This window comes from Anomaloglossus baeobatrachus, unplaced genomic scaffold (assembly GCF_048569485.1).
Source record: "Anomaloglossus baeobatrachus isolate aAnoBae1 unplaced genomic scaffold, aAnoBae1.hap1 Scaffold_2776, whole genome shotgun sequence".
In the NCBI taxonomy this organism is placed as follows: domain Eukaryota; kingdom Metazoa; phylum Chordata; class Amphibia; order Anura; family Aromobatidae; genus Anomaloglossus; species Anomaloglossus baeobatrachus.
In genome coordinates this window covers 82,677-106,117 of record NW_027442262.1, presented here as the reverse complement: position 1 = coordinate 106,117, position 23,441 = coordinate 82,677, and the positions used below count along the sequence as shown (strand labels likewise).

At 46.2% G+C, this 23,441-nt stretch overlaps 15 non-coding genes across 15 annotated transcripts; all 15 read right to left on the bottom strand.

The window, feature by feature from the left end:
• Positions 1 to 947: 947 nt before the first annotated feature.
• On the bottom strand, positions 948 to 1,138 carry LOC142265824 (U2 spliceosomal RNA). The gene has a single exon (XR_012732049.1). It is a non-coding gene; the product is annotated as a U2 spliceosomal RNA (small nuclear RNA).
• Positions 1,139 to 2,524: 1,386 nt separating this feature from the next.
• On the bottom strand, positions 2,525 to 2,715 carry LOC142265823 (U2 spliceosomal RNA). Its single transcript, XR_012732048.1, has one exon. It is a non-coding gene; the product is annotated as a U2 spliceosomal RNA (small nuclear RNA).
• A 1,387-nt stretch (positions 2,716 to 4,102) lies between these two features.
• Positions 4,103 to 4,293, bottom strand: LOC142265822 (U2 spliceosomal RNA). The gene has a single exon (XR_012732047.1). It is a non-coding gene; the product is annotated as a U2 spliceosomal RNA (small nuclear RNA).
• Positions 4,294 to 5,680: 1,387 nt separating this feature from the next.
• LOC142265821 (U2 spliceosomal RNA) lies at positions 5,681 to 5,871 on the bottom strand. Its single transcript, XR_012732046.1, has one exon. It is a non-coding gene; the product is annotated as a U2 spliceosomal RNA (small nuclear RNA).
• Positions 5,872 to 7,258: 1,387 nt separating this feature from the next.
• On the bottom strand, positions 7,259 to 7,449 carry LOC142265820 (U2 spliceosomal RNA). Its single transcript, XR_012732045.1, has one exon. It is a non-coding gene; the product is annotated as a U2 spliceosomal RNA (small nuclear RNA).
• A 1,387-nt stretch (positions 7,450 to 8,836) lies between these two features.
• LOC142265819 (U2 spliceosomal RNA) lies at positions 8,837 to 9,027 on the bottom strand. Its single transcript, XR_012732044.1, has one exon. It is a non-coding gene; the product is annotated as a U2 spliceosomal RNA (small nuclear RNA).
• Positions 9,028 to 10,414: 1,387 nt separating this feature from the next.
• LOC142265818 (U2 spliceosomal RNA) lies at positions 10,415 to 10,605 on the bottom strand. Its single transcript, XR_012732043.1, has one exon. It is a non-coding gene; the product is annotated as a U2 spliceosomal RNA (small nuclear RNA).
• Positions 10,606 to 11,992: 1,387 nt separating this feature from the next.
• On the bottom strand, positions 11,993 to 12,188 carry LOC142265764 (U2 spliceosomal RNA). Its single transcript, XR_012732002.1, has one exon. It is a non-coding gene; the product is annotated as a U2 spliceosomal RNA (small nuclear RNA).
• A 1,387-nt stretch (positions 12,189 to 13,575) lies between these two features.
• On the bottom strand, positions 13,576 to 13,766 carry LOC142265817 (U2 spliceosomal RNA). Its single transcript, XR_012732042.1, has one exon. It is a non-coding gene; the product is annotated as a U2 spliceosomal RNA (small nuclear RNA).
• A 1,387-nt stretch (positions 13,767 to 15,153) lies between these two features.
• On the bottom strand, positions 15,154 to 15,344 carry LOC142265815 (U2 spliceosomal RNA). The gene has a single exon (XR_012732040.1). It is a non-coding gene; the product is annotated as a U2 spliceosomal RNA (small nuclear RNA).
• Positions 15,345 to 16,731: 1,387 nt separating this feature from the next.
• LOC142265813 (U2 spliceosomal RNA) lies at positions 16,732 to 16,922 on the bottom strand. The gene has a single exon (XR_012732039.1). It is a non-coding gene; the product is annotated as a U2 spliceosomal RNA (small nuclear RNA).
• Positions 16,923 to 18,309: 1,387 nt separating this feature from the next.
• Positions 18,310 to 18,500, bottom strand: LOC142265812 (U2 spliceosomal RNA). Its single transcript, XR_012732038.1, has one exon. It is a non-coding gene; the product is annotated as a U2 spliceosomal RNA (small nuclear RNA).
• Positions 18,501 to 19,887: 1,387 nt separating this feature from the next.
• On the bottom strand, positions 19,888 to 20,078 carry LOC142265762 (U2 spliceosomal RNA). The gene has a single exon (XR_012732000.1). It is a non-coding gene; the product is annotated as a U2 spliceosomal RNA (small nuclear RNA).
• Positions 20,079 to 21,465: 1,387 nt separating this feature from the next.
• Positions 21,466 to 21,656, bottom strand: LOC142265811 (U2 spliceosomal RNA). The gene has a single exon (XR_012732037.1). It is a non-coding gene; the product is annotated as a U2 spliceosomal RNA (small nuclear RNA).
• A 1,387-nt stretch (positions 21,657 to 23,043) lies between these two features.
• On the bottom strand, positions 23,044 to 23,234 carry LOC142265810 (U2 spliceosomal RNA). The gene has a single exon (XR_012732036.1). It is a non-coding gene; the product is annotated as a U2 spliceosomal RNA (small nuclear RNA).
• Positions 23,235 to 23,441: the final 207 nt, after the last annotated feature.

Below are 23,441 nucleotides of genomic sequence, written 5' to 3'. Positions count from 1 at the left end.
CTACCACCCGGGAAAAAAAGAGATTGCCCCCTCCTTCCACTAGCCCACCCTCCCACCCAAAGAACAACTTCTTCTGCGCAGCTTGTTTTCTAGGCAGCAGCGCTATTGTGATGTCATCGGGGGGCATTGTGACAAGCCGCCAGTGTTCCGTCTCTTCATGTTGTGCACAGTTCAAACGGAAAATACATCAACAGGCAGACTACAGAAAAGCTTACTATCAAAGGTTAGAGGGGGGCTTTCTCAGAGGGCTTTTTACAGTTTTTCTATTCCCAATTAGCCGTTTAAGTGTACTTATTGAAAGTAGTAATTCTTTCATAGGCCGCCCTTTCTTAGTATTTGACGTTCCTTATATTGCGGTATGAGGCTTCGCAGTAGGTTGCAAACATTCATCACCCATGACTGTCCCCAATTGAGCTCAGAAGCTCAATGTCTATCATGACCTCTCTTTTAGAATGTCCAAGAGCAAGCAAACTATTCCTCCAGGAGAGGGCGCCAACAGACTACTAAAGAGATCATCATTACTCAAAGAAAACCCCAAAAACCAATGCATGATAGGAATAAACAGGTAACTTTCTTTGGAGTGGAAGCGGAGAGATCGCACCAGATGCCAATTCTAGATCTTATCACACCTGTGGTCACTGCAGCAGCAGGTGAATCCACTTTGTCCAAAAGGGATCTATTCCATTCAATTGCAAATGATCTAGATAAGACAGAGAACTGCAGCACGGGGACATAGCCGAGTTGGTCAGGTTGAGTGGTGATGAGTTTGCTATTTGGATGAATAAAGAAAGTCAAAAGTGTGAAAGATAAAAAACAAAAGGAGGAAGTGTGAAAAGTGAATGGGCCAAATTGAGGTGCATATGAAGACGTATGCTTTCTTCCAATTCATTAAATCGGGCTAATATGAATCAGGTGAATTGAGTTCTGCTTTTGGAAACTGGGTTAAGAAGGGGTGCACCGTTCCTGGAGGTACTGCAATACCAGGTCAATGCGTGGAGTGGACAGAGCAAGCTCTTTTTCCATCTCCCTGTTCTAAAAATCCATTTAATATATGGTCCCCAGATAGGGGACGTATCAGATATTAAACTGATAAGAACAGATACTACACTTGATCTTAGCCAAAAGGCCGAGAAGCGATAACCAGAATTGGTTTGGGCCTCGAGTGGCACCCTGGCCTATGCCGGACACATCTTAGGGAGAGAGAGCGAGAGGGAGACAAACCCACGCCTACACAAGACATTTTGTCACCCAAGCCAACCCTTGAAAAGGCTGCTTTGCAGAGCAAAAACAAGAAGAATGGTGCGTTTTGCAGCCGCCGCCCACTGCAATGAATCTGAATAACTCCTCCTTTAGGGCGCAAGCAACTCCCCTCCCCCTTGCAGTCTTTCCAATTCACGATACAAAAAGACGGACAGGACAGGTTGCCTGACTTTCCGTCACTGCCACCCTTTGCCATCCTTACCCGTAGAAAGCCCTTTCATCATCCCCAAACCCTAATCTTTTCCCTTTCCTTCCCAGCCCCCAAACCCTGCCCTCTGTACCTTTCTCACCACCCGCTTCCCTTCTCCTGTCATCCCCCTACCACCCGGGAAAAAAAGAGATTGCCCCCTCCTTCCACTAGCCCACCCTCCCACCCAAAGAACAACTTCTTCTGCGCAGCTTGTTTTCTAGGCAGCAGCGCTATTGTGATGTCATCGGGGGGCATTGTGACAAGCCGCCAGTGTTCCGTCTCTTCATGTTGTGCACAGTTCAAACGGAAATACATCAACAGGCAGACTACAGAAAAGCTTACTATCAAAGGTTAGAGGGGGGCTTTCTCAGAGGGCTTTTTACAGTTTTTCTATTCCCAATTAGCCGTTTAAGTGTACTTATTGAAAGTAGTAATTCTTTCATAGGCCGCCCTTTCTTAGTATTTGACGTTCCTTATATTGCGGTATGAGGCTTCGCAGTAGGTTGCAAACATTCATCACCCATGACTGTCCCCAATTGAGCTCAGAAGCTCAATGTCTATCATGACCTCTCTTTTAGAATGTCCAAGAGCAAGCAAACTATTCCTCCAGGAGAGGGCGCCAACAGACTACTAAAGAGATCATCATTACTCAAAGAAAACCCCAAAAACCAATGCATGATAGGAATAAACAGGTAACTTTCTTTGGAGTGGAAGCGGAGAGATCGCACCAGATGCCAATTCTAGATCTTATCACACCTGTGGTCACTGCAGCAGCAGGTGAATCCACTTTGTCCAAAAGGGATCTATTCCATTCAATTGCAAATGATCTAGATAAGACAGAGAACTGCAGCACGGGGACATAGCCGAGTTGGTCAGGTTGAGTGGTGATGAGTTTGCTATTTGGATGAATAAAGAAAGTCAAAAGTGTGAAAGATAAAAAACAAAAGGAGGAAGTGTGAAAAGTGAATGGGCCAAATTGAGGTGCATATGAAGACGTATGCTTTCTTCCAATTCATTAAATCGGGCTAATATGAATCAGGTGAATTGAGTTCTGCTTTTGGAAACTGGGTTAAGAAGGGGTGCACCGTTCCTGGAGGTACTGCAATACCAGGTCAATGCGTGGAGTGGACAGAGCAAGCTCTTTTTCCATCTCCCTGTTCTAAAAATCCATTTAATATATGGTCCCCAGATAGGGGACGTATCAGATATTAAACTGATAAGAACAGATACTACACTTGATCTTAGCCAAAAGGCCGAGAAGCGATAACCAGAATTGGTTTGGGCCTCGAGTGGCACCCTGGCCTATGCCGGACACATCTTAGGGAGAGAGAGCGAGAGGGAGACAAACCCACGCCTACACAAGACATTTTGTCACCCAAGCCAACCCTTGAAAAGGCTGCTTTGCAGAGCAAAAACAAGAAGAATGGTGCGTTTTGCAGCCGCCGCCCACTGCAATGAATCTGAATAACTCCTCCTTTAGGGCGCAAGCAACTCCCCTCCCCCTTGCAGTCTTTCCAATTCACGATACAAAAAGACGGACAGGACAGGTTGCCTGACTTTCCGTCACTGCCACCCTTTGCCATCCTTACCCGTAGAAAGCCCTTTCATCATCCCCAAACCCTAATCTTTTCCCTTTCCTTCCCAGCCCCCAAACCCTGCCCTCTGTACCTTTCTCACCACCCGCTTCCCTTCTCCTGTCATCCCCCTACCACCCGGGAAAAAAAGAGATTGCCCCCTCCTTCCACTAGCCCACCCTCCCACCCAAAGAACAACTTCTTCTGCGCAGCTTGTTTTCTAGGCAGCAGCGCTATTGTGATGTCATCGGGGGGCATTGTGACAAGCCGCCAGTGTTCCGTCTCTTCATGTTGTGCACAGTTCAAACGGAAAATACATCAACAGGCAGACTACAGAAAAGCTTACTATCAAAGGTTAGAGGGGGGCTTTCTCAGAGGGCTTTTTACAGTTTTTCTATTCCCAATTAGCCGTTTAAGTGTACTTATTGAAAGTAGTAATTCTTTCATAGGCCGCCCTTTCTTAGTATTTGACGTTCCTTATATTGCGGTATGAGGCTTCGCAGTAGGTTGCAAACATTCATCACCCATGACTGTCCCCAATTGAGCTCAGAAGCTCAATGTCTATCATGACCTCTCTTTTAGAATGTCCAAGAGCAAGCAAACTATTCCTCCAGGAGAGGGCGCCAACAGACTACTAAAGAGATCATCATTACTCAAAGAAAACCCCAAAAACCAATGCATGATAGGAATAAACAGGTAACTTTCTTTGGAGTGGAAGCGGAGAGATCGCACCAGATGCCAATTCTAGATCTTATCACACCTGTGGTCACTGCAGCAGCAGGTGAATCCACTTTGTCCAAAAGGGATCTATTCCATTCAATTGCAAATGATCTAGATAAGACAGAGAACTGCAGCACGGGGACATAGCCGAGTTGGTCAGGTTGAGTGGTGATGAGTTTGCTATTTGGATGAATAAAGAAAGTCAAAAGTGTGAAAGATAAAAAACAAAAGGAGGAAGTGTGAAAAGTGAATGGGCCAAATTGAGGTGCATATGAAGACGTATGCTTTCTTCCAATTCATTAAATCGGGCTAATATGAATCAGGTGAATTGAGTTCTGCTTTTGGAAACTGGGTTAAGAAGGGGTGCACCGTTCCTGGAGGTACTGCAATACCAGGTCAATGCGTGGAGTGGACAGAGCAAGCTCTTTTTCCATCTCCCTGTTCTAAAAATCCATTTAATATATGGTCCCCAGATAGGGGACGTATCAGATATTAAACTGATAAGAACAGATACTACACTTGATCTTAGCCAAAAGGCCGAGAAGCGATAACCAGAATTGGTTTGGGCCTCGAGTGGCACCCTGGCCTATGCCGGACACATCTTAGGGAGAGAGAGCGAGAGGGAGACAAACCCACGCCTACACAAGACATTTTGTCACCCAAGCCAACCCTTGAAAAGGCTGCTTTGCAGAGCAAAAACAAGAAGAATGGTGCGTTTTGCAGCCGCCGCCCACTGCAATGAATCTGAATAACTCCTCCTTTAGGGCGCAAGCAACTCCCCTCCCCCTTGCAGTCTTTCCAATTCACGATACAAAAAGACGGACAGGACAGGTTGCCTGACTTTCCGTCACTGCCACCCTTTGCCATCCTTACCCGTAGAAAGCCCTTTCATCATCCCCAAACCCTAATCTTTTCCCTTTCCTTCCCAGCCCCCAAACCCTGCCCTCTGTACCTTTCTCACCACCCGCTTCCCTTCTCCTGTCATCCCCCTACCACCCGGGAAAAAAAGAGATTGCCCCCTCCTTCCACTAGCCCACCCTCCCACCCAAAGAACAACTTCTTCTGCGCAGCTTGTTTTCTAGGCAGCAGCGCTATTGTGATGTCATCGGGGGGCATTGTGACAAGCCGCCAGTGTTCCGTCTCTTCATGTTGTGCACAGTTCAAACGGAAAATACATCAACAGGCAGACTACAGAAAAGCTTACTATCAAAGGTTAGAGGGGGGCTTTCTCAGAGGGCTTTTTACAGTTTTTCTATTCCCAATTAGCCGTTTAAGTGTACTTATTGAAAGTAGTAATTCTTTCATAGGCCGCCCTTTCTTAGTATTTGACGTTCCTTATATTGCGGTATGAGGCTTCGCAGTAGGTTGCAAACATTCATCACCCATGACTGTCCCCAATTGAGCTCAGAAGCTCAATGTCTATCATGACCTCTCTTTTAGAATGTCCAAGAGCAAGCAAACTATTCCTCCAGGAGAGGGCGCCAACAGACTACTAAAGAGATCATCATTACTCAAAGAAAACCCCAAAAACCAATGCATGATAGGAATAAACAGGTAACTTTCTTTGGAGTGGAAGCGGAGAGATCGCACCAGATGCCAATTCTAGATCTTATCACACCTGTGGTCACTGCAGCAGCAGGTGAATCCACTTTGTCCAAAAGGGATCTATTCCATTCAATTGCAAATGATCTAGATAAGACAGAGAACTGCAGCACGGGGACATAGCCGAGTTGGTCAGGTTGAGTGGTGATGAGTTTGCTATTTGGATGAATAAAGAAAGTCAAAAGTGTGAAAGATAAAAAACAAAAGGAGGAAGTGTGAAAAGTGAATGGGCCAAATTGAGGTGCATATGAAGACGTATGCTTTCTTCCAATTCATTAAATCGGGCTAATATGAATCAGGTGAATTGAGTTCTGCTTTTGGAAACTGGGTTAAGAAGGGGTGCACCGTTCCTGGAGGTACTGCAATACCAGGTCAATGCGTGGAGTGGACAGAGCAAGCTCTTTTTCCATCTCCCTGTTCTAAAAATCCATTTAATATATGGTCCCCAGATAGGGGACGTATCAGATATTAAACTGATAAGAACAGATACTACACTTGATCTTAGCCAAAAGGCCGAGAAGCGATAACCAGAATTGGTTTGGGCCTCGAGTGGCACCCTGGCCTATGCCGGACACATCTTAGGGAGAGAGAGCGAGAGGGAGACAAACCCACGCCTACACAAGACATTTTGTCACCCAAGCCAACCCTTGAAAAGGCTGCTTTGCAGAGCAAAAACAAGAAGAATGGTGCGTTTTGCAGCCGCCGCCCACTGCAATGAATCTGAATAACTCCTCCTTTAGGGCGCAAGCAACTCCCCTCCCCCTTGCAGTCTTTCCAATTCACGATACAAAAAGACGGACAGGACAGGTTGCCTGACTTTCCGTCACTGCCACCCTTTGCCATCCTTACCCGTAGAAAGCCCTTTCATCATCCCCAAACCCTAATCTTTTCCCTTTCCTTCCCAGCCCCCAAACCCTGCCCTCTGTACCTTTCTCACCACCCGCTTCCCTTCTCCTGTCATCCCCCTACCACCCGGGAAAAAAAGAGATTGCCCCCTCCTTCCACTAGCCCACCCTCCCACCCAAAGAACAACTTCTTCTGCGCAGCTTGTTTTCTAGGCAGCAGCGCTATTGTGATGTCATCGGGGGGCATTGTGACAAGCCGCCAGTGTTCCGTCTCTTCATGTTGTGCACAGTTCAAACGGAAAATACATCAACAGGCAGACTACAGAAAAGCTTACTATCAAAGGTTAGAGGGGGGCTTTCTCAGAGGGCTTTTTACAGTTTTTCTATTCCCAATTAGCCGTTTAAGTGTACTTATTGAAAGTAGTAATTCTTTCATAGGCCGCCCTTTCTTAGTATTTGACGTTCCTTATATTGCGGTATGAGGCTTCGCAGTAGGTTGCAAACATTCATCACCCATGACTGTCCCCAATTGAGCTCAGAAGCTCAATGTCTATCATGACCTCTCTTTTAGAATGTCCAAGAGCAAGCAAACTATTCCTCCAGGAGAGGGCGCCAACAGACTACTAAAGAGATCATCATTACTCAAAGAAAACCCCAAAAACCAATGCATGATAGGAATAAACAGGTAACTTTCTTTGGAGTGGAAGCGGAGAGATCGCACCAGATGCCAATTCTAGATCTTATCACACCTGTGGTCACTGCAGCAGCAGGTGAATCCACTTTGTCCAAAAGGGATCTATTCCATTCAATTGCAAATGATCTAGATAAGACAGAGAACTGCAGCACGGGGACATAGCCGAGTTGGTCAGGTTGAGTGGTGATGAGTTTGCTATTTGGATGAATAAAGAAAGTCAAAAGTGTGAAAGATAAAAAACAAAAGGAGGAAGTGTGAAAAGTGAATGGGCCAAATTGAGGTGCATATGAAGACGTATGCTTTCTTCCAATTCATTAAATCGGGCTAATATGAATCAGGTGAATTGAGTTCTGCTTTTGGAAACTGGGTTAAGAAGGGGTGCACCGTTCCTGGAGGTACTGCAATACCAGGTCAATGCGTGGAGTGGACAGAGCAAGCTCTTTTTCCATCTCCCTGTTCTAAAAATCCATTTAATATATGGTCCCCAGATAGGGGACGTATCAGATATTAAACTGATAAGAACAGATACTACACTTGATCTTAGCCAAAAGGCCGAGAAGCGATAACCAGAATTGGTTTGGGCCTCGAGTGGCACCCTGGCCTATGCCGGACACATCTTAGGGAGAGAGAGCGAGAGGGAGACAAACCCACGCCTACACAAGACATTTTGTCACCCAAGCCAACCCTTGAAAAGGCTGCTTTGCAGAGCAAAAACAAGAAGAATGGTGCGTTTTGCAGCCGCCGCCCACTGCAATGAATCTGAATAACTCCTCCTTTAGGGCGCAAGCAACTCCCCTCCCCCTTGCAGTCTTTCCAATTCACGATACAAAAAGACGGACAGGACAGGTTGCCTGACTTTCCGTCACTGCCACCCTTTGCCATCCTTACCCGTAGAAAGCCCTTTCATCATCCCCAAACCCTAATCTTTTCCCTTTCCTTCCCAGCCCCCAAACCCTGCCCTCTGTACCTTTCTCACCACCCGCTTCCCTTCTCCTGTCATCCCCCTACCACCCGGGAAAAAAAGAGATTGCCCCCTCCTTCCACTAGCCCACCCTCCCACCCAAAGAACAACTTCTTCTGCGCAGCTTGTTTTCTAGGCAGCAGCGCTATTGTGATGTCATCGGGGGGCATTGTGACAAGCCGCCAGTGTTCCGTCTCTTCATGTTGTGCACAGTTCAAACGGAAAATACATCAACAGGCAGACTACAGAAAAGCTTACTATCAAAGGTTAGAGGGGGGCTTTCTCAGAGGGCTTTTTACAGTTTTTCTATTCCCAATTAGCCGTTTAAGTGTACTTATTGAAAGTAGTAATTCTTTCATAGGCCGCCCTTTCTTAGTATTTGACGTTCCTTATATTGCGGTATGAGGCTTCGCAGTAGGTTGCAAACATTCATCACCCATGACTGTCCCCAATTGAGCTCAGAAGCTCAATGTCTATCATGACCTCTCTTTTAGAATGTCCAAGAGCAAGCAAACTATTCCTCCAGGAGAGGGCGCCAACAGACTACTAAAGAGATCATCATTACTCAAAGAAAACCCCAAAAACCAATGCATGATAGGAATAAACAGGTAACTTTCTTTGGAGTGGAAGCGGAGAGATCGCACCAGATGCCAATTCTAGATCTTATCACACCTGTGGTCACTGCAGCAGCAGGTGAATCCACTTTGTCCAAAAGGGATCTATTCCATTCAATTGCAAATGATCTAGATAAGACAGAGAACTGCAGCACGGGGACATAGCCGAGTTGGTCAGGTTGAGTGGTGATGAGTTTGCTATTTGGATGAATAAAGAAAGTCAAAAGTGTGAAAGATAAAAAACAAAAGGAGGAAGTGTGAAAAGTGAATGGGCCAAATTGAGGTGCATATGAAGACGTATGCTTTCTTCCAATTCATTAAATCGGGCTAATATGAATCAGGTGAATTGAGTTCTGCTTTTGGAAACTGGGTTAAGAAGGGGTGCACCGTTCCTGGAGGTACTGCAATACCAGGTCAATGCGTGGAGTGGACAGAGCAAGCTCTTTTTCCATCTCCCTGTTCTAAAAATCCATTTAATATATGGTCCCCAGATAGGGGACGTATCAGATATTAAACTGATAAGAACAGATACTACACTTGATCTTAGCCAAAAGGCCGAGAAGCGATAACCAGAATTGGTTTGGGCCTCGAGTGGCACCCTGGCCTATGCCGGACACATCTTAGGGAGAGAGAGCGAGAGGGAGACAAACCCACGCCTACACAAGACATTTTGTCACCCAAGCCAACCCTTGAAAAGGCTGCTTTGCAGAGCAAAAACAAGAAGAATGGTGCGTTTTGCAGCCGCCGCCCACTGCAATGAATCTGAATAACTCCTCCTTTAGGGCGCAAGCAACTCCCCTCCCCCTTGCAGTCTTTCCAATTCACGATACAAAAAGACGGACAGGACAGGTTGCCTGACTTTCCGTCACTGCCACCCTTTGCCATCCTTACCCGTAGAAAGCCCTTTCATCATCCCCAAACCCTAATCTTTTCCCTTTCCTTCCCAGCCCCCAAACCCTGCCCTCTGTACCTTTCTCACCACCCGCTTCCCTTCTCCTGTCATCCCCCTACCACCCGGGAAAAAAAGAGATTGCCACCTCCTTCCACTAGCCCACCCTCCCACCCAAAGAACAACTTCTTCTGCGCAGCTTGTTTTCTAGGCAGCAGCGCTATTGTGATGTCATCGGGGGGCATTGTGACAAGCCGCCAGTGTTCCGTCTCTTCATGTTGTGCACAGTTCAAACGGAAAATACATCAACAGGCAGACTACAGAAAAGCTTACTATCAAAGGTTAGAGGGGGGCTTTCTCAGAGGGCTTTTTACAGTTTTTCTATTCCCAATTAGCCGTTTAAGTGTACTTATTGAAAGTAGTAATTCTTTCATAGGCCGCCCTTTCTTAGTATTTGACGTTCCTTATATTGCGGTATGAGGCTTCGCAGTAGGTTGCAAACATTCATCACCCATGACTGTCCCCAATTGAGCTCAGAAGCTCAATGTCTATCATGACCTCTCTTTTAGAATGTCCAAGAGCAAGCAAACTATTCCTCCAGGAGAGGGCGCCAACAGACTACTAAAGAGATCATCATTACTCAAAGAAAACCCCAAAAACCAATGCATGATAGGAATAAACAGGTAACTTTCTTTGGAGTGGAAGCGGAGAGATCGCACCAGATGCCAATTCTAGATCTTATCACACCTGTGGTCACTGCAGCAGCAGGTGAATCCACTTTGTCCAAAAGGGATCTATTCCATTCAATTGCAAATGATCTAGATAAGACAGAGAACTGCAGCACGGGGACATAGCCGAGTTGGTCAGGTTGAGTGGTGATGAGTTTGCTATTTGGATGAATAAAGAAAGTCAAAAGTGTGAAAGATAAAAAACAAAAGGAGGAAGTGTGAAAAGTGAATGGGCCAAATTGAGGTGCATATGAAGACGTATGCTTTCTTCCAATTCATTAAATCGGGCTAATATGAATCAGGTGAATTGAGTTCTGCTTTTGGAAACTGGGTTAAGAAGGGGTGCACCGTTCCTGGAGGTACTGCAATACCAGGTCAATGCGTGGAGTGGACAGAGCAAGCTCTTTTTCCATCTCCCTGTTCTAAAAATCCATTTAATATATGGTCCCCAGATAGGGGACGTATCAGATATTAAACTGATAAGAACAGATACTACACTTGATCTTAGCCAAAAGGCCGAGAAGCGATAACCAGAATTGGTTTGGGCCTCGAGTGGCACCCTGGCCTATGCCGGACACATCTTAGGGAGAGAGAGCGAGAGGGAGACAAACCCACGCCTACACAAGACATTTTGTCACCCAAGCCAACCCTTGAAAAGGCTGCTTTGCAGAGCAAAAACAAGAAGAATGGTGCGTTTTGCAGCCGCCGCCCACTGCAATGAATCTGAATAACTCCTCCTTTAGGGCGCAAGCAACTCCCCTCCCCCTTGCAGTCTTTCCAATTCACGATACAAAAAGACGGACAGGACAGGTTGCCTGACTTTCCGTCACTGCCACCCTTTGCCATCCTTACCCGTAGAAAGCCCTTTCATCATCCCCAAACCCTAATCTTTTCCCTTTCCTTCCCAGCCCCCAAACCCTGCCCTCTGTACCTTTCTCACCACCCGCTTCCCTTCTCCTGTCATCCCCCTACCACCCGGGAAAAAAAGAGATTGCCCCCTCCTTCCACTAGCCCACCCTCCCACCCAAAGAACAACTTCTTCTGCGCAGCTTGTTTTCTAGGCAGCAGCGCTATTGTGATGTCATCGGGGGGCATTGTGACAAGCCGCCAGTGTTCCGTCTCTTCATGTTGTGCACAGTTCAAACGGAAAATACATCAACAGGCAGACTACAGAAAAGCTTACTATCAAAGGTTAGAGGGGGGCTTTCTCAGAGGGCTTTTTACAGTTTTTCTATTCCCAATTAGCCGTTTAAGTGTACTTATTGAAAGTAGTAATTCTTTCATAGGCCGCCCTTTCTTAGTATTTGACGTTCCTTATATTGCGGTATGAGGCTTCGCAGTAGGTTGCAAACATTCATCACCCATGACTGTCCCCAATTGAGCTCAGAAGCTCAATGTCTATCATGACCTCTCTTTTAGAATGTCCAAGAGCAAGCAAACTATTCCTCCAGGAGAGGGCGCCAACAGACTACTAAAGAGATCATCATTACTCAAAGAAAACCCCAAAAACCAATGCATGATAGGAATAAACAGGTAACTTTCTTTGGAGTGGAAGCGGAGAGATCGCACCAGATGCCAATTCTAGATCTTATCACACCTGTGGTCACTGCAGCAGCAGGTGAATCCACTTTGTCCAAAAGGGATCTATTCCATTCAATTGCAAATGATCTAGATAAGACAGAGAACTGCAGCACGGGGACATAGCCGAGTTGGTCAGGTTGAGTGGTGATGAGTTTGCTATTTGGATGAATAAAGAAAGTCAAAAGTGTGAAAGATAAAAAACAAAAGGAGGAAGTGTGAAAAGTGAATGGGCCAAATTGAGGTGCATATGAAGACGTATGCTTTCTTCCAATTCATTAAATCGGGCTAATATGAATCAGGTGAATTGAGTTCTGCTTTTGGAAACTGGGTTAAGAAGGGGTGCACCGTTCCTGGAGGTACTGCAATACCAGGTCAATGCGTGGAGTGGACAGAGCAAGCTCTTTTTCCATCTCCCTGTTCTAAAAATCCATTTAATATATGGTCCCCAGATAGGGGACGTATCAGATATGATATTAAACTGATAAGAACAGATACTACACTTGATCTTAGCCAAAAGGCCGAGAAGCGATAACCAGAATTGGTTTGGGCCTCGAGTGGCACCCTGGCCTATGCCGGACACATCTTAGGGAGAGAGAGCGAGAGGGAGACAAACCCACGCCTACACAAGACATTTTGTCACCCAAGCCAACCCTTGAAAAGGCTGCTTTGCAGAGCAAAAACAAGAAGAATGGTGCGTTTTGCAGCCGCCGCCCACTGCAATGAATCTGAATAACTCCTCCTTTAGGGCGCAAGCAACTCCCCTCCCCCTTGCAGTCTTTCCAATTCACGATACAAAAAGACGGACAGGACAGGTTGCCTGACTTTCCGTCACTGCCACCCTTTGCCATCCTTACCCGTAGAAAGCCCTTTCATCATCCCCAAACCCTAATCTTTTCCCTTTCCTTCCCAGCCCCCAAACCCTGCCCTCTGTACCTTTCTCACCACCCGCTTCCCTTCTCCTGTCATCCCCCTACCACCCGGGAAAAAAAGAGATTGCCCCCTCCTTCCACTAGCCCACCCTCCCACCCAAAGAACAACTTCTTCTGCGCAGCTTGTTTTCTAGGCAGCAGCGCTATTGTGATGTCATCGGGGGGCATTGTGACAAGCCGCCAGTGTTCCGTCTCTTCATGTTGTGCACAGTTCAAACGGAAAATACATCAACAGGCAGACTACAGAAAAGCTTACTATCAAAGGTTAGAGGGGGGCTTTCTCAGAGGGCTTTTTACAGTTTTTCTATTCCCAATTAGCCGTTTAAGTGTACTTATTGAAAGTAGTAATTCTTTCATAGGCCGCCCTTTCTTAGTATTTGACGTTCCTTATATTGCGGTATGAGGCTTCGCAGTAGGTTGCAAACATTCATCACCCATGACTGTCCCCAATTGAGCTCAGAAGCTCAATGTCTATCATGACCTCTCTTTTAGAATGTCCAAGAGCAAGCAAACTATTCCTCCAGGAGAGGGCGCCAACAGACTACTAAAGAGATCATCATTACTCAAAGAAAACCCCAAAAACCAATGCATGATAGGAATAAACAGGTAACTTTCTTTGGAGTGGAAGCGGAGAGATCGCACCAGATGCCAATTCTAGATCTTATCACACCTGTGGTCACTGCAGCAGCAGGTGAATCCACTTTGTCCAAAAGGGATCTATTCCATTCAATTGCAAATGATCTAGATAAGACAGAGAACTGCAGCACGGGGACATAGCCGAGTTGGTCAGGTTGAGTGGTGATGAGTTTGCTATTTGGATGAATAAAGAAAGTCAAAAGTGTGAAAGATAAAAAACAAAAGGAGGAAGTGTGAAAAGTGAATGGGCCAAATTGAGGTGCATATGAAGACGTATGCTTTCTTCCAATTCATTAAATCGGGCTAATATGAATCAGGTGAATTGAGTTCTGCTTTTGGAAACTGGGTTAAGAAGGGGTGCACCGTTCCTGGAGGTACTGCAATACCAGGTCAATGCGTGGAGTGGACAGAGCAAGCTCTTTTTCCATCTCCCTGTTCTAAAAATCCATTTAATATATGGTCCCCAGATAGGGGACGTATCAGATATTAAACTGATAAGAACAGATACTACACTTGATCTTAGCCAAAAGGCCGAGAAGCGATAACCAGAATTGGTTTGGGCCTCGAGTGGCACCCTGGCCTATGCCGGACACATCTTAGGGAGAGAGAGCGAGAGGGAGACAAACCCACGCCTACACAAGACATTTTGTCACCCAAGCCAACCCTTGAAAAGGCTGCTTTGCAGAGCAAAAACAAGAAGAATGGTGCGTTTTGCAGCCGCCGCCCACTGCAATGAATCTGAATAACTCCTCCTTTAGGGCGCAAGCAACTCCCCTCCCCCTTGCAGTCTTTCCAATTCACGATACAAAAAGACGGACAGGACAGGTTGCCTGACTTTCCGTCACTGCCACCCTTTGCCATCCTTACCCGTAGAAAGCCCTTTCATCATCCCCAAACCCTAATCTTTTCCCTTTCCTTCCCAGCCCCCAAACCCTGCCCTCTGTACCTTTCTCACCACCCGCTTCCCTTCTCCTGTCATCCCCCTACCACCCGGGAAAAAAAGAGATTGCCCCCTCCTTCCACTAGCCCACCCTCCCACCCAAAGAACAACTTCTTCTGCGCAGCTTGTTTTCTAGGCAGCAGCGCTATTGTGATGTCATCGGGGGGCATTGTGACAAGCCGCCAGTGTTCCGTCTCTTCATGTTGTGCACAGTTCAAACGGAAAATACATCAACAGGCAGACTACAGAAAAGCTTACTATCAAAGGTTAGAGGGGGGCTTTCTCAGAGGGCTTTTTACAGTTTTTCTATTCCCAATTAGCCGTTTAAGTGTACTTATTGAAAGTAGTAATTCTTTCATAGGCCGCCCTTTCTTAGTATTTGACGTTCCTTATATTGCGGTATGAGGCTTCGCAGTAGGTTGCAAACATTCATCACCCATGACTGTCCCCAATTGAGCTCAGAAGCTCAATGTCTATCATGACCTCTCTTTTAGAATGTCCAAGAGCAAGCAAACTATTCCTCCAGGAGAGGGCGCCAACAGACTACTAAAGAGATCATCATTACTCAAAGAAAACCCCAAAAACCAATGCATGATAGGAATAAACAGGTAACTTTCTTTGGAGTGGAAGCGGAGAGATCGCACCAGATGCCAATTCTAGATCTTATCACACCTGTGGTCACTGCAGCAGCAGGTGAATCCACTTTGTCCAAAAGGGATCTATTCCATTCAATTGCAAATGATCTAGATAAGACAGAGAACTGCAGCACGGGGACATAGCCGAGTTGGTCAGGTTGAGTGGTGATGAGTTTGCTATTTGGATGAATAAAGAAAGTCAAAAGTGTGAAAGATAAAAAACAAAAGGAGGAAGTGTGAAAAGTGAATGGGCCAAATTGAGGTGCATATGAAGACGTATGCTTTCTTCCAATTCATTAAATCGGGCTAATATGAATCAGGTGAATTGAGTTCTGCTTTTGGAAACTGGGTTAAGAAGGGGTGCACCGTTCCTGGAGGTACTGCAATACCAGGTCAATGCGTGGAGTGGACAGAGCAAGCTCTTTTTCCATCTCCCTGTTCTAAAAATCCATTTAATATATGGTCCCCAGATAGGGGACGTATCAGATATTAAACTGATAAGAACAGATACTACACTTGATCTTAGCCAAAAGGCCGAGAAGCGATAACCAGAATTGGTTTGGGCCTCGAGTGGCACCCTGGCCTATGCCGGACACATCTTAGGGAGAGAGAGCGAGAGGGAGACAAACCCACGCCTACACAAGACATTTTGTCACCCAAGCCAACCCTTGAAAAGGCTGCTTTGCAGAGCAAAAACAAGAAGAATGGTGCGTTTTGCAGCCGCCGCCCACTGCAATGAATCTGAATAACTCCTCCTTTAGGGCGCAAGCAACTCCCCTCCCCCTTGCAGTCTTTCCAATTCACGATACAAAAAGACGGACAGGACAGGTTGCCTGACTTTCCGTCACTGCCACCCTTTGCCATCCTTACCCGTAGAAAGCCCTTTCATCATCCCCAAACCCTAATCTTTTCCCTTTCCTTCCCAGCCCCCAAACCCTGCCCTCTGTACCTTTCTCACCACCCGCTTCCCTTCTCCTGTCATCCCCCTACCACCCGGGAAAAAAAGAGATTGCCCCCTCCTTCCACTAGCCCACCCTCCCACCCAAAGAACAACTTCTTCTGCGCAGCTTGTTTTCTAGGCAGCAGCGCTATTGTGATGTCATCGGGGGGCATTGTGACAAGCCGCCAGTGTTCCGTCTCTTCATGTTGTGCACAGTTCAAACGGAAAATACATCAACAGGCAGACTACAGAAAAGCTTACTATCAAAGGTTAGAGGGGGGCTTTCTCAGAGGGCTTTTTACAGTTTTTCTATTCCCAATTAGCCGTTTAAGTGTACTTATTGAAAGTAGTAATTCTTTCATAGGCCGCCCTTTCTTAGTATTTGACGTTCCTTATATTGCGGTATGAGGCTTCGCAGTAGGTTGCAAACATTCATCACCCATGACTGTCCCCAATTGAGCTCAGAAGCTCAATGTCTATCATGACCTCTCTTTTAGAATGTCCAAGAGCAAGCAAACTATTCCTCCAGGAGAGGGCGCCAACAGACTACTAAAGAGATCATCATTACTCAAAGAAAACCCCAAAAACCAATGCATGATAGGAATAAACAGGTAACTTTCTTTGGAGTGGAAGCGGAGAGATCGCACCAGATGCCAATTCTAGATCTTATCACACCTGTGGTCACTGCAGCAGCAGGTGAATCCACTTTGTCCAAAAGGGATCTATTCCATTCAATTGCAAATGATCTAGATAAGACAGAGAACTGCAGCACGGGGACATAGCCGAGTTGGTCAGGTTGAGTGGTGATGAGTTTGCTATTTGGATGAATAAAGAAAGTCAAAAGTGTGAAAGATAAAAAACAAAAGGAGGAAGTGTGAAAAGTGAATGGGCCAAATTGAGGTGCATATGAAGACGTATGCTTTCTTCCAATTCATTAAATCGGGCTAATATGAATCAGGTGAATTGAGTTCTGCTTTTGGAAACTGGGTTAAGAAGGGGTGCACCGTTCCTGGAGGTACTGCAATACCAGGTCAATGCGTGGAGTGGACAGAGCAAGCTCTTTTTCCATCTCCCTGTTCTAAAAATCCATTTAATATATGGTCCCCAGATAGGGGACGTATCAGATATTAAACTGATAAGAACAGATACTACACTTGATCTTAGCCAAAAGGCCGAGAAGCGATAACCAGAATTGGTTTGGGCCTCGAGTGGCACCCTGGCCTATGCCGGACACATCTTAGGGAGAGAGAGCGAGAGGGAGACAAACCCACGCCTACACAAGACATTTTGTCACCCAAGCCAACCCTTGAAAAGGCTGCTTTGCAGAGCAAAAACAAGAAGAATGGTGCGTTTTGCAGCCGCCGCCCACTGCAATGAATCTGAATAACTCCTCCTTTAGGGCGCAAGCAACTCCCCTCCCCCTTGCAGTCTTTCCAATTCACGATACAAAAAGACGGACAGGACAGGTTGCCTGACTTTCCGTCACTGCCACCCTTTGCCATCCTTACCCGTAGAAAGCCCTTTCATCATCCCCAAACCCTAATCTTTTCCCTTTCCTTCCCAGCCCCCAAACCCTGCCCTCTGTACCTTTCTCACCACCCGCTTCCCTTCTCCTGTCATCCCCCTACCACCCGGGAAAAAAAGAGATTGCCCCCTCCTTCCACTAGCCCACCCTCCCACCCAAAGAACAACTTCTTCTGCGCAGCTTGTTTTCTAGGCAGCAGCGCTATTGTGATGTCATCGGGGGGCATTGTGACAAGCCGCCAGTGTTCCGTCTCTTCATGTTGTGCACAGTTCAAACGGAAAATACATCAACAGGCAGACTACAGAAAAGCTTACTATCAAAGGTTAGAGGGGGGCTTTCTCAGAGGGCTTTTTACAGTTTTTCTATTCCCAATTAGCCGTTTAAGTGTACTTATTGAAAGTAGTAATTCTTTCATAGGCCGCCCTTTCTTAGTATTTGACGTTCCTTATATTGCGGTATGAGGCTTCGCAGTAGGTTGCAAACATTCATCACCCATGACTGTCCCCAATTGAGCTCAGAAGCTCAATGTCTATCATGACCTCTCTTTTAGAATGTCCAAGAGCAAGCAAACTATTCCTCCAGGAGAGGGCGCCAACAGACTACTAAAGAGATCATCATTACTCAAAGAAAACCCCAAAAACCAATGCATGATAGGAATAAACAGGTAACTTTCTTTGGAGTGGAAGCGGAGAGATCGCACCAGATGCCAATTCTAGATCTTATCACACCTGTGGTCACTGCAGCAGCAGGTGAATCCACTTTGTCCAAAAGGGATCTATTCCATTCAATTGCAAATGATCTAGATAAGACAGAGAACTGCAGCACGGGGACATAGCCGAGTTGGTCAGGTTGAGTGGTGATGAGTTTGCTATTTGGATGAATAAAGAAAGTCAAAAGTGTGAAAGATAAAAAACAAAAGGAGGAAGTGTGAAAAGTGAATGGGCCAAATTGAGGTGCATATGAAGACGTATGCTTTCTTCCAATTCATTAAATCGGGCTAATATGAATCAGGTGAATTGAGTTCTGCTTTTGGAAACTGGGTTAAGAAGGGGTGCACCGTTCCTGGAGGTACTGCAATACCAGGTCAATGCGTGGAGTGGACAGAGCAAGCTCTTTTTCCATCTCCCTGTTCTAAAAATCCATTTAATATATGGTCCCCAGATAGGGGACGTATCAGATATTAAACTGATAAGAACAGATACTACACTTGATCTTAGCCAAAAGGCCGAGAAGCGATAACCAGAATTGGTTTGGGCCTCGAGTGGCACCCTGGCCTATGCCGGACACATCTTAGGGAGAGAGAGCGAGAGGGAGACAAACCCACGCCTACACAAGACATTTTGTCACCCAAGCCAACCCTTGAAAAGGCTGCTTTGCAGAGCAAAAACAAGAAGAATGGTGCGTTTTGCAGCCGCCGCCCACTGCAATGAATCTGAATAACTCCTCCTTTAGGGCGCAAGCAACTCCCCTCCCCCTTGCAGTCTTTCCAATTCACGATACAAAAAGACGGACAGGACAGGTTGCCTGACTTTCCGTCACTGCCACCCTTTGCCATCCTTACCCGTAGAAAGCCCTTTCATCATCCCCAAACCCTAATCTTTTCCCTTTCCTTCCCAGCCCCCAAACCCTGCCCTCTGTACCTTTCTCACCACCCGCTTCCCTTCTCCTGTCATCCCCCTACCACCCGGGAAAAAAAGAGATTGCCCCCTCCTTCCACTAGCCCACCCTCCCACCCAAAGAACAACTTCTTCTGCGCAGCTTGTTTTCTAGGCAGCAGCGCTATTGTGATGTCATCGGGGGGCATTGTGACAAGCCGCCAGTGTTCCGTCTCTTCATGTTGTGCACAGTTCAAACGGAAAATACATCAACAGGCAGACTACAGAAAAGCTTACTATCAAAGGTTAGAGGGGGGCTTTCTCAGAGGGCTTTTTACAGTTTTTCTATTCCCAATTAGCCGTTTAAGTGTACTTATTGAAAGTAGTAATTCTTTCATAGGCCGCCCTTTCTTAGTATTTGACGTTCCTTATATTGCGGTATGAGGCTTCGCAGTAGGTTGCAAACATTCATCACCCATGACTGTCCCCAATTGAGCTCAGAAGCTCAATGTCTATCATGACCTCTCTTTTAGAATGTCCAAGAGCAAGCAAACTATTCCTCCAGGAGAGGGCGCCAACAGACTACTAAAGAGATCATCATTACTCAAAGAAAACCCCAAAAACCAATGCATGATAGGAATAAACAGGTAACTTTCTTTGGAGTGGAAGCGGAGAGATCGCACCAGATGCCAATTCTAGATCTTATCACACCTGTGGTCACTGCAGCAGCAGGTGAATCCACTTTGTCCAAAAGGGATCTATTCCATTCAATTGCAAATGATCTAGATAAGACAGAGAACTGCAGCACGGGGACATAGCCGAGTTGGTCAGGTTGAGTGGTGATGAGTTTGCTATTTGGATGAATAAAGAAAGTCAAAAGTGTGAAAGATAAAAAACAAAAGGAGGAAGTGTGAAAAGTGAATGGGCCAAATTGAGGTGCATATGAAGACGTATGCTTTCTTCCAATTCATTAAATCGGGCTAATATGAATCAGGTGAATTGAGTTCTGCTTTTGGAAACTGGGTTAAGAAGGGGTGCACCGTTCCTGGAGGTACTGCAATACCAGGTCAATGCGTGGAGTGGACAGAGCAAGCTCTTTTTCCATCTCCCTGTTCTAAAAATCCATTTAATATATGGTCCACAGATAGGGGACGTATCAGATATTAAACTGATAAGAACAGATACTACACTTGATCTTAGCCAAAAGGCCGAGAAGCGATAACCAGAATTGGTTTGGGCCTCGAGTGGCACCCTGGCCTATGCCGGACACATCTTAGGGAGAGAGAGCGAGAGGGAGACAAACCCACGCCTACACAAGACATTTTGTCACCCAAGCCAACCCTTGAAAAGGCTGCTTTGCAGAGCAAAAACAAGAAGAATGGTGCGTTTTGCAGCCGCCGCCCACTGCAATGAATCTGAATAACTCCTCCTTTAGGGCGCAAGCAACTCCCCTCCCCCTTGCAGTCTTTCCAATTCACGATACAAAAAGACGGACAGGACAGGTTGCCTGACTTTCCGTCACTGCCACCCTTTGCCATCCTTACCCGTAGAAAGCCCTTTCATCATCCCCAAACCCTAATCTTTTCCCTTTCCTTCCCAGCCCCCAAACCCTGCCCTCTGTACCTTTCTCACCACCCGCTTCCCTTCTCCTGTCATCCCCCTACCACCCGGGAAAAAAAGAGATTGCCCCCTCCTTCCACTAGCCCACCCTCCCACCCAAAGAACAACTTCTTCTGCGCAGCTTGTTTTCTAGGCAGCAGCGCTATTGTGATGTCATCGGGGGGCATTGTGACAAGCCGCCAGTGTTCCGTCTCTTCATGTTGTGCACAGTTCAAACGGAAAATACATCAACAGGCAGACTACAGAAAAGCTTACTATCAAAGGTTAGAGGGGGGCTTTCTCAGAGGGCTTTTTACAGTTTTTCTATTCCCAATTAGCCGTTTAAGTGTACTTATTGAAAGTAGTAATTCTTTCATAGGCCGCCCTTTCTTAGTATTTGACGTTCCTTATATTGCGGTATGAGGCTTCGCAGTAGGTTGCAAACATTCATCACCCATGACTGTCCCCAATTGAGCTCAGAAGCTCAATGTCTATCATGACCTCTCTTTTAGAATGTCCAAGAGCAAGCAAACTATTCCTCCAGGAGAGGGCGCCAACAGACTACTAAAGAGATCATCATTACTCAAAGAAAACCCCAAAAACCAATGCATGATAGGAATAAACAGGTAACTTTCTTTGGAGTGGAAGCGGAGAGATCGCACCAGATGCCAATTCTAGATCTTATCACACCTGTGGTCACTGCAGCAGCAGGTGAATCCACTTTGTCCAAAAGGGATCTATTCCATTCAATTGCAAATGATCTAGATAAGACAGAGAACTGCAGCACGGGGACATAGCCGAGTTGGTCAGGTTGAGTGGTGATGAGTTTGCTATTTGGATGAATAAAGAAAGTCAAAAGTGTGAAAGATAAAAAACAAAAGGAGGAAGTGTGAAAAGTGAATGGGCCAAATTGAGGTGCATATGAAGACGTATGCTTTCTTCCAATTCATTAAATCGGGCTAATATGAATCAGGTGAATTGAGTTCTGCTTTTGGAAACTGGGTTAAGAAGGGGTGCACCGTTCCTGGAGGTACTGCAATACCAGGTCAATGCGTGGAGTGGACAGAGCAAGCTCTTTTTCCATCTCCCTGTTCTAAAAATCCATTTAATATATGGTCCCCAGATAGGGGACGTATCAGATATTAAACTGATAAGAACAGATACTACACTTGATCTTAGCCAAAAGGCCGAGAAGCGATAACCAGAATTGGTTTGGGCCTCGAGTGGCACCCTGGCCTATGCCGGACACATCTTAGGGAGAGAGAGCGAGAGGGAGACAAACCCACGCCTACACAAGACATTTTGTCACCCAAGCCAACCCTTGAAAAGGCTGCTTTGCAGAGCAAAAACAAGAAGAATGGTGCGTTTTGCAGCCGCCGCCCACTGCAATGAATCTGAATAACTCCTCCTTTAGGGCGCAAGCAACTCCCCTCCCCCTTGCAGTCTTTCCAATTCACGATACAAAAAGACGGACAGGACAGGTTGCCTGACTTTCCGTCACTGCCACCCTTTGCCATCCTTACCCGTAGAAAGCCCTTTCATCATCCCCAAACCCTAATCTTTTCCCTTTCCTTCCCAGCCCCCAAACCCTGCCCTCTGTACCTTTCTCACCACCCGCTTCCCTTCTCCTGTCATCCCCCTACCACCCGGGAAAAAAAGAGATTGCCCCCTCCTTCCACTAGCCCACCCTCCCACCCAAAGAACAACTTCTTCTGCGCAGCTTGTTTTCTAGGCAGCAGCGCTATTGTGATGTCATCGGGGGGCATTGTGACAAGCCGCCAGTGTTCCGTCTCTTCATGTTGTGCACAGTTCAAACGGAAAATACATCAACAGGCAGGCTACAGAAAAGCTTACTATCAAAGGTTAGAGGGGGGCTTTCTCAGAGGGCTTTTTACAGTTTTTCTATTCCCAATTAGCCGTTTAAGTGTACTTATTGAAAGTAGTAATTCTTTCATAGGCCGCCCTTTCTTAGTATTTGACGTTCCTTATATTGCGGTATGAGGCTTCGCAGTAGGTTGCAAACATTCATCACCCATGACTGTCCCCAATTGAGCTCAGAAGCTCAATGTCTATCATGACCTCTCTTTTAGAATGTCCAAGAGCAAGCAAACTATTCCTCCAGGAGAGGGCGCCAACAGACTACTAAAGAGATCATCATTACTCAAAGAAAACCCCAAAAACCAATGCATGATAGGAATAAACAGGTAACTTTCTTTGGAGTGGAAGCGGAGAGATCGCACCAGATGCCAATTCTAGATCTTATCACACCTGTGGTCACTGCAGCAGCAGGTGAATCCACTTTGTCCAAAAGGGATCTATTCCATTCAATTGCAAATGATCTAGATAAGACAGAGAACTGCAGCACGGGGACATAGCCGAGTTGGTCAGGTTGAGTGGTGATGAGTTTGCTATTTGGATGAATAAAGAAAGTCAAAAGTGTGAAAGATAAAAAACAAAAGGAGGAAGTGTGAAAAGTGAATGGGCCAAATTGAGGTGCATATGAAGACGTATGCTTTCTTCCAATTCATTAAATCGGGCTAATATGAATCAGGTGAATTGAGTTCTGCTTTTGGAAACTGGGTTAAGAAGGGGTGCACCGTTCCTGGAGGTACTGCAATACCAGGTCAATGCGTGGAGTGGACAGAGCAAGCTCTTTTTCCATCTCCCTGTTCTAAAAATCCATTTAATATATGGTCCCCAGATAGGGGACGTATCAGATATTAAACTGATAAGAACAGATACTACACTTGATCTTAGCCAAAAGGCCGAGAAGCGATAACCAGAATTGGTTTGGGCCTCGAGTGGCACCCTGGCCTATGCCGGACACATCTTAGGGAGAGAGAGCGAGAGGGAGACAAACCCACGCCTACACAAGACATTTTGTCACCCAAGCCAACCCTTGAAAAGGCTGCTTTGCAGAGCAAAAACAAGAAGAATGGTGCGTTTTGCAGCCGCCGCCCACTGCAATGAATCTGAATAACTCC